This window comes from Molossus molossus, unplaced genomic scaffold, assembly GCF_014108415.1.
Source record: "Molossus molossus isolate mMolMol1 unplaced genomic scaffold, mMolMol1.p scaffold_m16_p_2, whole genome shotgun sequence".
In the NCBI taxonomy this organism is placed as follows: Eukaryota; Metazoa; Chordata; class Mammalia; order Chiroptera; family Molossidae; genus Molossus; species Molossus molossus.
The window spans coordinates 72,741,762-72,753,079 of NW_023425355.1; the positions used below are offsets into that span (position 1 = coordinate 72,741,762).

An 11,318-nucleotide genomic window follows, 5' to 3' on the forward strand; every position below is an offset into this window, starting at 1 on the left:
ACAAGATTGATGGATCCTTAGCTAGAGTCACAAAGAAACAAAGAGAAAGAACCTAATACACAAAATCAGAAATGAAAGAGGAGAAGTAACAACTAATACCACAGAAATACAGAGGATGGTTAACAATTACTATGTACAATTATATGGCAACAAATTTGAGAATCTAAGCAAAATGGACAAATTTCTAGAAACACAGTCTCCCAAAACTGGACCAGAAAGACATAGAAAACTTGAACAGACTAATTACAACAGAAGAAATTAAAGAGGTAATCAAGCCTCTCCCAACAAACAAAAGCCTAAGCCTGGATCACTTCACGGGGGACCTTTACCGAACATTCAAAAAAGAACTAACACCCATTCTCCTAAAACTGTTTCAAAAAATTCTAGAAGAAAGACTTCCAAACTTGTTTTATGAGGCCAGCATAATTCTAATTCCAAAACCAGAAAAAGACATTATAAAGAATAAAAACTACAGGCCAATATATCTGATAAACATAGATGCTAAAATCCTTAACAAAATACCAGCAAATCAAATGCAGCAACACATCAAAATAATTATTCACCATGATCAAGTGGGATTCATCCCAGGATTACAAGACAGGTACAGTATTCGCAAATCAATAAATGTGATACACCACATAAACAAAATGAAGAATAAAAACCACATGATCATGTCAATAGAGGCCGAAAAAGCCTTTGACAAAATCCAGCATCCATTTCTGATAAAAACACTCAGCAATGTGAGAATACAGGAATCATATCTCGATATAATAAAGGCCATATATGGAAGACCTACAGCCAACATCATACTCAATGGGCAGAAACTAAAAACATTTTCCTTTAGAACAGGAACAAGACAGAGTTGCCCGCTTTCACCACACTTACTTAACATAATACTAGCAGTCTTAGCCACAGCAATCTGACTGGAAGAAAAAATAAAAGGGATCCAAACTGGAAAGGAGCAAGTAAAACTGTCATTATTCACAGATGACATGACACTATATGTAGAAAACCCCAAAGACTCCATCAAAAATTTACTAGACTTAATAAATAAATTTGGCAAAGTAGCAGGATACAAAATTAACATCAAGAAATCAATGGCGTTTTTAAACACCAATGATAAACTCACAGAAAGAGAAACTAAGAAAACAATCACATTTACTATTGTGGCAAAAAAATTAAGATACCTAGGAATAAATTTAACCAAAGAAATAAAGGACCTATTCACGGAAAACCACATGTCATTAAAAAAAAAAGAGAGAAAAATAAAAAAAGTAGAAGCACATACCTTGTTCATGGATTAGAATTAACATCATGAAAATGTCCATACTACCCAAAGCAATCTATAGATTCAATGCAATCCTCATTAAAATCCCAACTACATATTTTACAGAACTAGAACAAATACTTCAAAACTTTATATGGAACCCAGAAAGACCCCGAATAGCCACAGCAATCTTGAAAAAGAAGAACCAAGTTGGAGGGATCACATTACCAGATTTCAGGTTATACTACAAAACCACTGTAATCAAAACAGCCTGGTACTGGCACAAGAACAGGCATATAGATCAGTGGAACAGAACAGAGAACCCAGAAATGGACCCAAGGCAATATATATGCTCAATTAATATTTGACAAAGGGTGCAAGAGCATACAGTGGAGTAAGAACAGCCTCTTTAATAAATGGTGCTGGGAAAATTGGACAGCTACATGTAGAAAAATAAAACTATACCATCAACTTATACCCTACACAAGAATAAACTCAAAATGGATAGAAGACTTAAATGTGACTCATGAATCCATAAAAATCTTAGAAGAAACTGTAGGCAACAAAATTTCAGACATCTTACGCAGCAGAATTTTCACTGATACATCACCTAAGGCAATAGAAACAAAGGAGAAAATGAACACATGGGACTTCATCAAACTCAAAAGCTTCTGCACAGCGAAAGGTACAATCATCAAAACGGAAAGGATCCCAACTGTATGGGAGAGCATAATTGCCAATGATATATCAGATAAGGGGTTAATTTCCAATATATATATAGAGTGCTCATACAACTCCACAAAAGGAAGACAAAGAACCGGATTATAAAATGGGCAGAGGAACTAAATAAATAGACACCTCTCCAAACAGGACATACAAATGGCTAAGAGACATATGAAGAAATGCTCATCATCACTAATCATCAGAGAGATGCAAATTAAAACAACAATGAGGTATCACCTCACACCTGCCAGATTGGCCACCATCAACAAATCATCAAACAAGTGTTGGCAAGTGTGTGGAGAAAAGGGGACTCTAGTACACTGCTGGTGGGAATGCAAACTGTTGCAGCCACTATGGAAAACAATATGGTGTTACCTCAAAAAATTAAAAATTGAACTTCCATTTGACCCAGTGATTCCACTTCTAGGTATATACCCTAAGAATTCTGAAACACCAATCAGAAAGAATATATGTACCCCCATGTTTGTAGCAGCACTGTTTACAATAGCTAAGATCTGGAAACAGCCCTAGTGTCCATCAGTAGACGAATGTATAAGAAAGCTGTGGTACATATACACAATGGAGTACTATGCAGCTGTAAGGAAGAAAGATCTCTTATCTTTTTTTTTTTTTTTTTTTAATCCTCACCCAAGGACATTTTTCCATTTTTTGTTCAGGTAGAGTGGGAGGGAGAGAGAGGAAGAGAGAGAGAAACATCGATGTGAAGGGACACATCGAGTGGTTGCCACCCGCACAACCGACCAGGGCCGGGGACAAACTGCAACCGAGGTACGTGCCCTTAGCGGGAACCGAACCCGGGTCTCTCAGGACCGCAGGCCGACGCTCTAACCGCTGAGCCAAACCGGCCAGGGCAGATCTCTTATCTTTTGAGAGTATATGGAGTGACCTGGAAAGTACCATCCTAAGTGAAACAAGCCAAACAAAGAAAGACAAGTATCATATGATCTCACTAATTTGTGGAATATAATGAACATAACAGTCTGAGGAATGGGCTAGTCCCAGAGATGTGGAAGTGGGGTACAGACTGACAATCCCCAGAAGAGGGGGTTAACCACAGAACTTATATGCATGTATGCATGAACAGTGGATATGGACAACTAATTGTGACAGGGCAGGGAGTGAGGGGGAGGGGGGAAAAAGGAGAAACATCTGTAACAAAGATTAATTAATAAAAATAAATAAATTTTAAAAAAAACAAAAACAAAACGCAGACACACACAAAAACACAACAAAATAGAGTAAGAAATTAAAATAAGCAACCTTAGCTACAAGGTCATAGTGATATGCAAAAATTAAAATATTTTCAGACCTGAGTATTCTTTTTATGTATAGTATTGGCTCTTGAAATCATATTAATATTTTACATATGCAAAAAGTAAAATTAAATCAATAAGGATAAGATACCCTAAAGTTGATATAAAGAGACAAATGGATCTAAATATATACCAAAAAGATAATATAACAATACAGTTGATGAAAAACTAATCCAAGTTACTTTTGACGATATGCCCTCAGTCTAACAATAAGAAGAACTTAACAGAGCTTGACGTATTCTTAATAGGCTATTTTATGATAGTGGTGTTGCTGTAGCAATTCTAAAATTATTTTGTGTGTGCCTATAGGACCGAACAAATGAGTAATTATATTGATGTTGTTGAAAGCTAGGGAGAAGAAAAATACATCTTTGGAATGAGAGAAGAATAGGAATAACACTATAAGTTGTAACACCCCAGTAGCAATGAGCACAGGTAGTGCAAAACATTTGGTTTCTAAATACCATTCTTCTATAAAAGCAACCAGAACATTTTTTAAGAAATTGCTGGTTCTACGTCTAGGGAAATTGGAAACATATTGTGCCAAAAAGTAAGACAGTGGTCAAATACTGATAGAACGTGTTAAAAGTATATAAGAGCTGGCTTTAGGGCTTTCTTACAACCTAATTGGGAACAATCTTATCATCAAAACAAATCCTGAAAGCAAATTTAACACATCATATAAAATAGAATCTACAAGTACAAAATGGTACTGAAAAAATAAAACAAAATATCAGTATATTAACAAGGGAAAAAGAAGGGAAATATCTTCTTTATAATAGAATGCTCGCTAATCATGTTGTGGGAATAACAGAGTTTGAAATTGACAATTCACAATTAACATAGTAATAATTAATTTAGGCAACAGGCTAAAATCATTGGGTGCTAATTTGAAGCAGAGAATCTAAGTTATTTCCACACAGTTTACTTATTAGTTAAAAAGGAAAATGATAGTAGAGAAACCTGGTAGACACAATCTCAGCAAATTAAAGTAAATATTCACACACACACACACACACACACACACACACACATATTAACACAAATGGGACAAACTGACATCATGTGCCCACAACTGTGATGCACTGAGAAGGGCACAGCATCACTTCTATGTTATTCCTGCCTCAAATGCATCACCTGAATACAATCATAAGGAAGCATCAGACAATAGGAAATTGATGACCATTCTCCAAAATGGCTGACCTGTACTCTTCAAAAATGGCAATGTGATGAAATATAAAGAAATGCTGTGGAACTGTTCCAGGAAGTTAAAGATACAGGACAACTAAATGTAATACATGACTCTTGATTGGAGTCTGGATTAGATAATTAATTGTTACAAAACACTTAATTGGAATTACTGGTGAAAATAGAATTTGGAATGTACACTAGGCAATAGTTTTTTAAATTAATATTGAAGATCTTGAATTTGACATTTTATTGTTGCTATGTAAGAAAAATCCTTATTTTAATAGACAGACACTATTAAAAACACAGGTTTTTGGTGGTGCAGGGTTATTAATTGCTGTGATTCACTCTCATTATGGTTCAGGCAAAACATAATACATGTATATATTCATGAACATATAAAGTAAATGTGGAAAAATGTTACCAAAATTATTTTTAAAGACTACTGTTTACCACTGTATGCCAATAAATTTGACAATCTAGGGATGAGTTTCCAAGAAACTATATTTCCAAATTTATTTCAAAAGGTCATTAAAATATGAAGCACTTAAATATTATAGGAAGTATTGACCGGCTGGTGTGGCCCAGTAAATTAAGCATTGTTCCATGGACTGAGAGGTCCTGGTTTGATTCCTGGTCAGGGCACATTCCTGGGTTGCAGGCTCCATCCCCAGTAGGGGGCATGAAGGAAGCAGCCAATTGATGTTTTTCTCTCACATTGATGTTTCTATCTCTCTTTCTTTTCCTCTGTAAAAAAGTCAATAAAAACATATTTTTAAAATATCATAGGAAATATTTAGAAAATACATGATTCCTTTCTTATATAAAATGTTCTGGAGCACAGAGAATGAGAGGAGACACACATGAAGATCAAATACCAAGGAAAGAGACCTACAGACGTGTCTACTTTATGTATTTGCACTGGCATGTCATTGTGAAAAACAGACAGAGTAGTATAATAGACAGACCACCAGAATGGGATTCAGTGGATCAGGTTATAGTGCTAATTCTGCCTTCCAGTGCAGTGGGGATTTGAGCAAGTCATGTAACTTTTCTGAACTTCCATTTCTCCTGGCAAAATGGGGCTAGTGATGTTTGCTTTTCCTCTCTCACAGATCTGTTGTGAGAATCAAATAATCTAACACTGTAGGAAATGAAAATCCCTGAACAGATATAAGAAATGCTAGACAATAATTCAGGGAAGTTCATGTGCATCTTGGGATTTGACCTGTATTTGTCATTCCTTTTCAACACATATCTTCTCTTATAAATAGTTACATTTAGTCTCGGTTGTAAATTTGAAAAAGGCCAAGGCTGGAATTTTCTAGACTTTTGTATATTTGATATTCTCTGCCTTGGAACAGTTTATATAACCAAGGAATTGTCTCTTTCTTCACGTGGGTGTGCAAATATATAGTTGCTTGTTAGCTTTAATGACAATTCCAAAAAGCTCTCTTAAACTTCCTGGACTAGGCATTTTGTACTTATCTCATTACCCATAGGTTCCCTGATAGATATAAGCTCTAAGAGGGCAAAAACTACACCTGCCTTGCTTATTATGATAACCTCGGTGTCTACAATAAATATTTGTTTAAAGGCAGCTCTTATAGAAAATTAATTAATAAAAATCCTTGCTGAAAGGAGAGTCGTCTGCTTTCAATAAATATTTTTGAACATGTATGATGTGCAATGCCCTGTGCTGAACAATGTGGGTGCAATAAAGATTATCCCAGATCATCCAGTATCTGACAACCACCCAGCTCTCAGTCCCAGTCATTCTATTCTCTGGATGTGAGGAAGTGAACATTTGCAGAGTCACTCTGCCACCTTTTGGCTGTACCTACGAATTGCACCTTCTCTGGCATCTGTCATCCTGAGAGGATGTACAGCTCTCAACTTGTTCTGTAGCTCTAGGACAGCATCATCATTCCTTCATCCATTCCACATTCATTGAGCTCAAGCTTCAAGCTACGTTCTGTGCCATAATCTGGATATATGTAGTGAAAAAGCACACATGGCTCTTGTCCTCAAAGAGTTTACAGTCTGGTTTAGGGGGGGAGAAGATAATAAACGTGATTACATAAATGATTATTTACAAATGTGTTCAGTACAATGGAAAAGAAATACAAGGTGCTATAAGAGTTTCCTATGTCGTTCTACTCCACCTTCTTTCTGAATTAGAATCCAGGCATTGGTTTGCTCTAATACCCCAACCTATGCTCCTGAAATGGGAGCATACTACATTTTGCGACCCTAACCAGAAGCAGAGCAATATCAATGCTTGGGCTCAGACAGAGGTGCTGAAACATGATCAAAAGTGGCTGGAATGATTTGTGTGTGTGGTTTGGATTTTAATAAAACCCAGGCTTATCTTTTTTCCTATACCTAAACTGATCCACTCAAGATGACTTGTTGCCAAAAAATTAAATACTCTAGCTTTCAATACTACTACTACTGCTACAACTACTACTAGGTAATATTTATTGAGAGGTTACTTTGTGCCAGACACTTTAAATGCAGCATTTAGCATAACATTCATAACAACTCTATGAGGTAGATATTATTATTCCTGAAAGGACAGTACTAGTGAGGAGCACAGGGTCTGGAAGAGGATTGTTCATTTTGAACCTCATGATGCCATCTTCCGGCTGTGTATCTCTGGGTAATTTCCTTAAGTTCTCTGTGTCTTCATTTTCTCATTTATAAAATAGAGATTATAAGAGTAATCTACCTTAAAGTGTTGATGTAAAGCCTGAATAAGTTAATATGTATACAGTACTATACTGAGAGCAATGCCTGGCATATAGTGGGGGTTTGATACGTGTTAGATGACATTTTTTATGGAACATAGCATTTGTACTTAACTTTCCCAGGCTCCCATAATGACTGAGTGGTACAGACGATACAAACAGGCAGGCAGTCTGATTCCTGAGCATGGCCTCTGCACTCGTCCACTGTATATTCTGAATATCTTATTCCTGAATGCTTTCTGTTTCTCAGGCAACAGAAGTCTCAATTGATTCTGCACATACAATTCTGGAATCATTTAGTATGCCTTGGCTGAACACGGACAAAAGTAGCTTTTCAGTAGGCAATTGCTATTTCATTTCCCAGGAGAAGATCACACAGGTACATTACGGAAATAATCTTTTCTTTTTGATATTGATGGAAGCACTGTAACAGGGCAGTTTTCAGCAACATCATTGTTTGCATGCAATGTCTTTGGGAACATGATGTAGTCACCACACAGAACAAGTGCTTTAAAGCTAATCAGATCTACATCCAAATCTCAGCTCTACATTTGACCTCAGACCAGGCCTTTTTTTGTCTGACCCTTAGTTTCCTTACATTGAAAATAAGGGTAATAACAACTAGCTCATAGAATTGGCATAAAATAGTAAAAAATTATCTCTATCTATCTATCTATCATCTATCTATCTATCTATCTATCTATCTATCTATCTATCTATCTATCATCTATCTATCTATCATCTATCTATCTATCATCATCATCATCTATCATCTATCTATATGTCATAGGATTCACACAGTACTTGACTTGAAACTTAACAAATGCCAACTCTTCCCCATCAAGGGATTAGTGGTTGTGGTTACAAAAAGTTGAAGGGGCTGTGTAAATTTCAAATGGTCGGCAAGCACAAAAAGTCAGCATATGGGAGGAACAGAGGAAAAGAGGACGAAAGGCAGGCAAGATATGTAAATAATTTTATGCTGGACTCACACACAATCTCCAGAGTGAGGGATGACTTCTTAGCAAAGAACCAATCCCAATCTTTGATTACTGAAGCTCAGAGTCCCCACACTGACAGCAGTATCTGGGATAAATGTCCTTATTTAGAACTGCAGCTCCAGCAAGCTATTGCTCCCCCTCTGAGAGGAATGTTAATGTCAGGATTAAAAGGCAGGTGGAATGTTTCTCCCTAGCCCACTCTTCCACTTGCCTTAATGAGTGACACCTCCAAAGACTCTCTATTCCTGGAGTCAAGAGCCACTTGCCTTGAAAGCCAAATCAATCTAAACTGATATATTTTTTTAATACTTTCTTGATCTCTTAATAATGTGAAAAAATATCAGGGTGGGGCTTATTCTGGACAAAACTTGCACTATTCCCTGAGTCATGGCTCTGCTGTTTAAGGCCTCATTAGTTCTCATAGCTGAGACTTTTGAGTATATTTGGGAGAGACTGAGTTCTCAGCATACTGGGTTGGAACGAAAACCCCCAACTTAGCCTAAAGATTCTGGGATCAAATTTCCCAATTTGGAATAAAACAATGGAAATTTAAACACAATAAAAGCTACACAAAGCAAGTGCTATGTCAGCTGCAGAACTGGGAGCCAAGATAACCAGCTTTTTAGATGTGTCAGAAATGGGGGTTCTGTAATATTTGTTTTCTGAGGTTTGCTATAAGTGAGCTGGAGACTTCGATCATCTCAGTAATGGAAGATAATCTATTTTAAATCTTTAAGGGAGAGCTTGCCAGGTAATACAAACTACTCCTTCGTTCAGGCAATCCATGCCATGGTAGAAATATTTGTTGTGGCACCTCTATGCAAACTTCATAGTCACAGATACCTGGCTTAATGTCTTTTAAAAGGCCACCTTTACCTTTGAGTGGAGCAGGTGAGAAATTATCTCAAATGAATTTAATGTGAACAACCAAGCATTGGATGAATACCTTCTATATGCTGAACATTCTGTTAGGCATTGTGAGCGATCCAGAAGAAGCATATGACCTAACTTCTCCACCTCATTACTGAGCTTGCAAAACAAACAAACAAAAAACTAACATGTGTGAAACAATCTAGAAACAGTGGGATGGAAGCTGAGAAGCTTAAAGGCATTTAGAGAATGCCTTTGTGGGTGGAGATGGTGGGTGCTGAGATATTAGTAGGTTGGCTAAATTGCAAGGCAGGAGACAACAAGAAGACCACCTGACTGCAGCACAAGATCTAGGTTAGGGAGAGATTATGGTAGTGTAGGGATGAACAAAGGGGGCCTTATAAAATGTACTAAGATGTTTGGAGATTAGAGAATGAGATAGATAATGGAAAGTTTGTTTTAAGAACGACTGGCCTTTTTCTCCCCTCTGACCTCATGTTACATCATGCTCCTGGTATTGAGGTAAGAAATGCTAGTACTAAAGTGATCACCCCCAAATTCTCAATTATAAGTCCCACTTCATGCACCTAGGGACATGATGCCTTCCATTCTGTGGCTCTGAAATCTTCAAGTGGTTTGGAATTGTCTGTTGATTCTTTTTCAGCCAGCAAGTAGATGAAAAAGGAGAGAGAAGATTTGGAGGGTTTTATAGATCAATCCTTGAAATACTTATATTCCATTGGTCAGAACTCAGTCATATGGCCACATATAGTAGTAAAAAAAGCTGGAGGATGGAATCTGGTTCTATGCCCAATAAGAAGATGACACATGTAATGGTGAGCACTCACAACCTCTGCCACATGCCTCTATGAGCACTATGATCCCTTCTTCTGATATGCCAAGGTCCTTTTCCTCTCAAGGCCTTTACAGTTGCTGTTCCTGTGCTTTTTATAAAAAAATACCCCTTGACTGGCTGATAAAAAGTCACTGCCTCAGAAAGGCTTACAGGAGGAGTCTTACTCATCATATTTTACTCTTGTATCTGTTTTATAGTACGGAAAAAGCAGGTACATTGCTGCTTGAGATTATTTTATTGTTTCTCTCCTAATTGAATGTATGCACCTAGGATAGTGCCTGACTCATGGTACTATTTGACTGAAAATTAATCAGTTAAAGAGATGAAAAAAAAAAAAAGAAATAAAACATTTACTAGCAGCAGAATGTAGTTGAAAAGGCACAGAAAGATTTGAAAGCAAGTAGACTGGCTAACATGTTAGTCAGTTGCAGTAATAGCCCTTAGAGAACATTTTCTATGAACCAGATACTATTCTAAGCACTTTATGTACATTATCTCATTGAATAATCACAACAATTCTATGAAATTGGCACTATTATTATCCCCATTTTACAAGTAAGAAAGCTAAGGCACTAATAATTTGAACAACTTGTCCAAGGTTATACAGTTTAGTAACTGGTACAGGTTAGATTTAAACCCAGGACTGTCTGGCTCAGAATCCATGCTTTGAAGGCAGCATGCTACTCTTGTTTTTTTGTCAGATGATAGGAGCCTGATTTAGAACAGAGGTGGTATAAATGCAGACTGCACTGGAGTAATGGGGAGAGGGAATGTTTATCTGAGACTTGTTTTTCTATTTTATTTAGAAAAAATAAATCCTTCATTATAAATGTATCTGCAAGTATGAAAGGCCCCCTAGAACTCATCTACTTACTATTCCCACAATTAGTCCACTCTTCTCTGTCTTTTCAGAAAAATGTTCCGGAATACAATGAGGAAATTGAAGAGAGAGGCGAGGATGATTAGTCAATCGAAGCTTTGTGAAGGCCAAGGAGAACAATATATTACAAAAGACAAGAAGACAGCATAACAAGTCAATCACCATTACCCCAGAAGAGTTGATATAATAAAAGTTGAATTATCTTCACCTGCCTCTCCATGTTAGTTACAAAACAAAATTAATATAAAAACAGAAATTCCTCTAATGTCTGTTGAATATCTTGAGTATGAGGAAATGTGTGATGCATGTTTGAGATGAAAAAGTGTGAATCTTGAACTCTAGTAAAGAAATTAAATTGTCTTTGCTGGCTCCTCCTCTTTTGTTCAACTCTAATTGCTGGAGTGTCTTGGAACTTAATCCTGTTTCTCTTTTTTTTTTTCTGTCATCAC

The 11,318-nt window shown here is 36.7% G+C and overlaps 1 long non-coding RNA gene across 1 annotated transcript; it reads left to right on the forward strand.

Moving 5' to 3' along the window:
- Positions 1 to 7,512: 7,512 nt before the first annotated feature.
- Positions 7,513 to 11,083, forward strand: LOC118636640. The gene is made up of 3 exons (XR_004960680.1): positions 7,513 to 7,641; positions 9,798 to 9,969; positions 10,902 to 11,083. It is a non-coding gene; the product is annotated as an uncharacterized LOC118636640 (long non-coding RNA).
- Positions 11,084 to 11,318: the final 235 nt, after the last annotated feature.